This window comes from Podarcis liolepis (assembly GCF_965112155.1).
Source record: "Podarcis liolepis genome assembly, chromosome: 3".
Classification (NCBI taxonomy): Eukaryota; Metazoa; Chordata; class Lepidosauria; order Squamata; family Lacertidae; genus Podarcis; species Podarcis liolepis.
The window spans coordinates 55,397,294-55,403,114 of record NC_139557.1 but is presented as its reverse complement, the minus strand read 5'-3'; positions in this window follow the sequence as shown (position 1 = coordinate 55,403,114).

The following is a 5,821-nucleotide window of genomic DNA, read 5'->3' as shown; positions in this document are numbered from 1 at the left end:
CTTTCAAGTTCTGCTGGGGCTTTAATAATGAAGTGTGGTTCTACTTACAGCTTGAAAGAAGAAAATATTGTATACTGTACACATCTAAACTAGGCCTCTTTGAAACAGAGTTGACAAAACATGAACAGAGCAGTCCTTGTGTGCACCAACAGCCTCCTCATTCTATAATAATAATAATAATTTATTATTTATACCCTGCCCATCTGGCTGGGCTTCTCCAGCCACTCTGGGCGGCTTCCAAAAAAATACTAAAATACTGTAATACATCAAACATTAAAAGCTTCCCTAAACAGGGCTGCCTTCAGGTGTCTTAATAATAATAATATTCTAAAATTCTAATTCTAAAATATGTCACACACACACACAAGTTGTATTGCCCCTATTATTTGAGGATAATAACGGCGCTGTCAGTCAGGAATGTCCAGAGTGAGGAATTTACTCTTCATTGGCAAAAATACGCTTACAAGTTAGGCAAAGCATATCTATCAGTCCTCCGTCTCTCAGCTACTTGTAGGTGTGTGCTGGATGAGGCAGTTGCCAGAATGGAGATGCCCTGTCCCCAACCTTGGTTTATGAATCTCCCCTATCCAAGCCACGCACAAGCAGGCAATGACAATGTAACCTTCTGCTCCTCCCACTTCAGTCCTCTTCTGGTCCTGGAGATTGGAAGAACACGATAGGTGGAAGCAGAAGGAGGAGGCATGAAAACCCTTCACATTCCAGCAGCCTGACCTGCCTCTGCCTCCTCCTGTGCCTGGTCTTCCCTCTCCAATCCTGCAGTTTCTCCTGCCTCTCACTCTTGTCTCCCAGCTGTTGCAGATCCCCCCCAGTTCAGTCTCCAAGCCGCCTTCTCCTGGTGTGCCCACCCATCGGAATCCAGTGTCCACCGCTCCTCAGTGTCCAGTCAGCCTCTGGCAAGCACCAAATAAAATAATTGACAGCATGGGGCTCTTCCAGCCAGGCACCCTTTTAAAAGGCACACAATCTTTGTATGTACAAGAATGCAGTGATTTTTCCAAACAAAGCTAATGGAAACAATAATTTCTGACACAGTCTTCCTTCAGGGAAAAACAATGTCTTCTGACTTTGGTAGAGACTTAGGACTCAACCACATTAGTAAAGAAAAAACAAATTGAATGCATTTTAAACATGCAATACCAGATGGCGCCAGTGAGCAGGAATTGTTTGAAATGACATTTCCCATAGGATCCCCCCCTCCCTTCAGTTAAAACAATCTAATTTCTGACTTATTTATAGCGGTGTCCCCCCCCCCCCCCGTGTTTAGATCCACCCATAAGCAACAGCCTGCTTAGAAACCACTAAAGCTTTACTTGAATGTTCAATGCAAACAGTTCAAAACCCCAATTTAGCTGCTGCGTCCCCTCCTAGTATCTCCTCCTTTCTAAAAGATTAAAAAGCCAAGGAGGCCATGGATTCAGGAGCAGCTTTTCAGGCCTTAGACTGAAAATAGTGCTCTGAAAGCATTTCCCCTGAGGAATTATGGGACTGATAATATAGTGTCATGATCCCAAGCAAGATATGTCATTTCACAGGCCCTCTGATGCTGAGGAGAGATGTCACAGAACCTCCCTTGTGTCTGCAACAGGGACATTTATTTATTTACTTGTGGACTCAGAGCTGCCCCAGAATATAATGCGTTCTGCATGGAACATGGAATAAAAGCAACAATGAAAGTACAATATAATGCAATGGCGATTATTCCAAACTAGGCAAAGAAAGATGCAGGCTGCTTGTTTCCCTGCTTGTAATCCTGCCTATTCCATGAGTTTTAGTCACTAGGCTGTCAGGTTTCTCTATTGTGGATGGCCTGACATTAAAACGACGTTCCATTTCAGGATCTGAGAAGCTGTGTATTGAAACTATGCAACTTCCTGGGAAAGAGACTGATGGAAAAGGAGGTGGATGCTGTTGTGGATCAGGCTACATTTAATAAAACGAAAGCAGATCCCAGGGCAAACTATGAGTTCTTGCCACCGGATCTCATGGACCACAGCAAAGGACATTTTCTTTGGAAAGGTAAGTTAGTGGTAGATCACACTGACTTGGTGCTGCTTGCAGAATCCATGACATATTCACCTGACAATTGCATCTAGGGATGGAATATATCTGGAGGTATGGATATTTATTTGACCACCACAATGCACTTTCTTTCTGTCTGCTTCCTGAGCCAGGCACTGTTGGAGAGTGGAAGAACATGATGACAGTAGCACAAAGTGAAAGACTTGACAGCGTTTTTAAGGAGAGAATGGAAAAGCTGTCCTTCAAGTTCTGCTGGGACATCCATGATGAATTATGAGTCTCCTTCCAGCTTGAAAGAAGAAAATTGTATACAGTGTGGGACACGACTAATCCATAGCTTTTGTCAATGGAGAGGATAAAAAACCCACTTAAAACATTCTTTGTGCATCACAATATGCTGTTCATTCTAAAATATGCTGAACATGTTTATTAAATGTCTTTCCTATTTACATTGGTTCCTTCCACAATGAGATGTCAATAATATACTGTTTCTGGGGAAACCCATTTTTTTAGCCCTGAATCAGAGCCAGTGTTAATCCATGGAAAACCCAATGGCTGTCTGCTCCAATTTAGCACTAAAGGTCAGGTTTTCCCAGGAGAAAGCAGCAGGAAAAGCCGAAGGTTGGATGAGCAGCCCTGTCTCTTTCCTGAGTAAATGGTTTAGTTGGGCTTCTTGAGAATATTTCTAGGAACTTTTTCTATGTCTTGCATGTGTGTACCAGTTGTCCAGATCTTGAGAATTTTGCAGGAGTCCATCTAGAGCTGTGTTGGAACCAAGCAAGAAATATTATGCATAGAGTTGTTTGCTAAGGTCCTTCTCTAGAACAGTGTGTCATCTGTTATAGCATCTGCCAATCCATGTGCTGCAAATAAATGGTGGAGAGCTGTGATTGTTGGAACACATGTTGGTGAGTATTTCAAGTCATTTTGACTTGAAGTCTTCCACAATTTCACTTGGGATGGATCTATACACAGGTGGGGGGACGGGACCACTATAAATAAGTCAGAAATTAAATCGTTATAGCAAAAGGGGAAAAAAGTGATGTAAACTAGCAAAGAATTATTTTTGTTCTCCAGTGCCATCTGGTGTTGCATATTTATAATGCACTCAAAGTGCTGCTTTTTTTTTTACTAATATAGCTGAGTCCTTGGTCTGAAAGAATGTGTTGCCCATACTTTGAGATGAGCAGTGCATTTTTCTAAAAAAAAAAAAAAAATGTTCAGGGGTACTCTCATCTTGACTCAAGAAAATCGCCATTTTATAGTTCGAATCGAGAAAAATAAATACAGTAAATGGACAAAAGTACAAGATTCACAAAATGTTTAGGGGTATACGTAGCCCTGTGTTCCCCCAGAGAAAAAGACACTAGAGATGAGGAACTTGTGACGCATGTAGTCCATAATATGCACTAACCCTGTTTTGTGTTTTATGGCACTGAACAATCACTTTAAAAGCTTCATTCATAAACAAATTTATTAAGAGGGTAAGTCTTCATGAATACAGTTTGATTTACTTCAGGTAAACATTCAGAGGACTCTGTTGCTTGTTGCTTTCTCACCTTTGGCCCCTGAAGAATGGTTAGGTAATTGGCATGACAAAGTCTGATTCCAGAGGAACTCACCTGACCCCAAGCCCCAAGGATGATAAACTTTGCAAGGGGCCCAAAACATTGACCCGAGTGGATTTGAACAAGTGGTTCAGTGGGGGAACTTATTTGAACTTCAATATAAAATTGCCTCACAAGCATTTTAGATGGAGAAAGCACTCGATTCCTACTGAATGGCAATGATTAATCAGAATTCAAGCCCATGCCAGCCTATAGGAAAAAAGTTGCACCTTTACACTGTTTGATAAGAGACAAGTTTGATAAGAGACAAGTGCACCCAGAATGTATTATTTGCATTCTTTGACACACATACTCTACAGTTCACACAGCAAACACGATCACGTGAAAAAGCACAGATTCCATCATTTGCAGCTTATAAGAATACGTGAATAAAAATGGTTCTTTGTACTCTTCCAAGAGTTTAGCAACACACACATTCATGGAATCTCACATTTTAGCCAGACTCTGGTATTTATAAACTGCCATAATATGATTTAGTACAGGTTATGCCATTCTCTGCTTCTTCAAAGTCTTTAGAGTATCGATGAGTGACTCTTATCTTTTTTGTTTCCTCTCACTTTCTCACATTTCCACTGTTCTTTTTGGTTCACCATACCTCTGCACCAGTCTGTGTTTTTTAGAAGAAAAAAGTTCATGAAAATTTTTAGTGTCAGCATTTTAGTGTGCATTTCTCTTGATATACAAATTTATAGACAAACATGTTTAATACACACACAATGGTTTTTTTTCTTAATATAACACTTTCTGTAGGATATTTGGCTAAAATAAGCATTATATCATATTATTTGTATAATAAACATGGTCCCTTTCCGTTGGAAAGCTGTTTTGCATAATTTGGATATGTGTGAATTTTGATGGATGAACTGTAGCTGTATTTCTGTTCACATACTGTTTCAGGAAGTTGAAATTTGGTTGACACATTAAACCATGTGTAAATACATGTGTATTTGCACATTAAACCTTGTGTAAATACTCTTTAAAGACACTGCCTTTCAATATAAGCTCAAAGTCTTCCTTCTGTGCCTGTAGATGTTTTTCCTCAGAGTGGATTTTACACACACACAGCCCAGGAGTTACACTCCTAGCCAGCTGAACCCCAGAACCAAACTCTCCCCTCTGCCCTCTAATTCTCTCTATTGCTTTTTCTCTTGATGTCCAAATTGCTGACTCCACCCACCTCTGCTTAGCTGTGCCCACAGCCAGGGACACTGAGTATATGGGGTGGAGGGGGCTTCAGCCCCCTCAATATTTGGGGGTATAGGGCTCAGACCCACTTGAAGAGGAGATGCGCGTGGTGCGGCCCAGTTGAGGAGAGTGACAGTCTTGACAGCTCCTTCACATGCTGGAGCCAGGTTCTGATGGGAACCTGTTGGGGACGCCCAGTCACCCCCACCAGAAAATGTGTCTGGTGGATAGTGGACTGAGTGGGTCTGGCTGGGCTGGGGGGTGTCATGCATGTGACATCATGAATACGTGATGCACTCCCCCAGTGTTTGGCCCAACTTGGCGCACCTGTCCACAGCCTATGAGAAGGAGGTTACAGCTCAGTAATCTGGTGGAATTCTGAAGCATTGCATACTCTGGTCTTTCTGAGCTTTCCGTCAGAGATGACTTGTAAGGGCACTTAAACATCTATCAGTCCAACATATTTGGAATGGAGAATACGGCATGAAATATTTGGGGGAGTAAGACATAAAGGTTGCTACTTTTCTTAGATAGATTTCTAAAACAGCCAATGCTAATTATTTAGTAAGCTTTATTAAAACAAAAAGGGATTATTTTGTAGTTAAAGTTGGTGTTATGGGGTGTAAGTCAGTGCAGGCATGTGTGTACAAATAGACATCCATTGGTGAATCTCAGGTCTCTCGTACCATTTGAGCCCATTTTCTACTAGTGGACCTGAGCAGAGGTAATACTGCATTTATTTCTTAAACGGACAAAGACCACTGTTGATATTGGCTGTTGTTTGAGTAAAGAAACAAGTTCTCCCCCTGTTATTCTTTACATTATCGGCCTCTATGCACCTGTGTTACCTTTCTTTTCTTGCGTAACTTGCCAGGAATGATTTACTAAGGAGGAGCAATCAATTTAATCAAACTCTTATTAGTTAACAGAATTCTATAAAGCAGTTTCCTTGAGAGCCCTGAACGTGA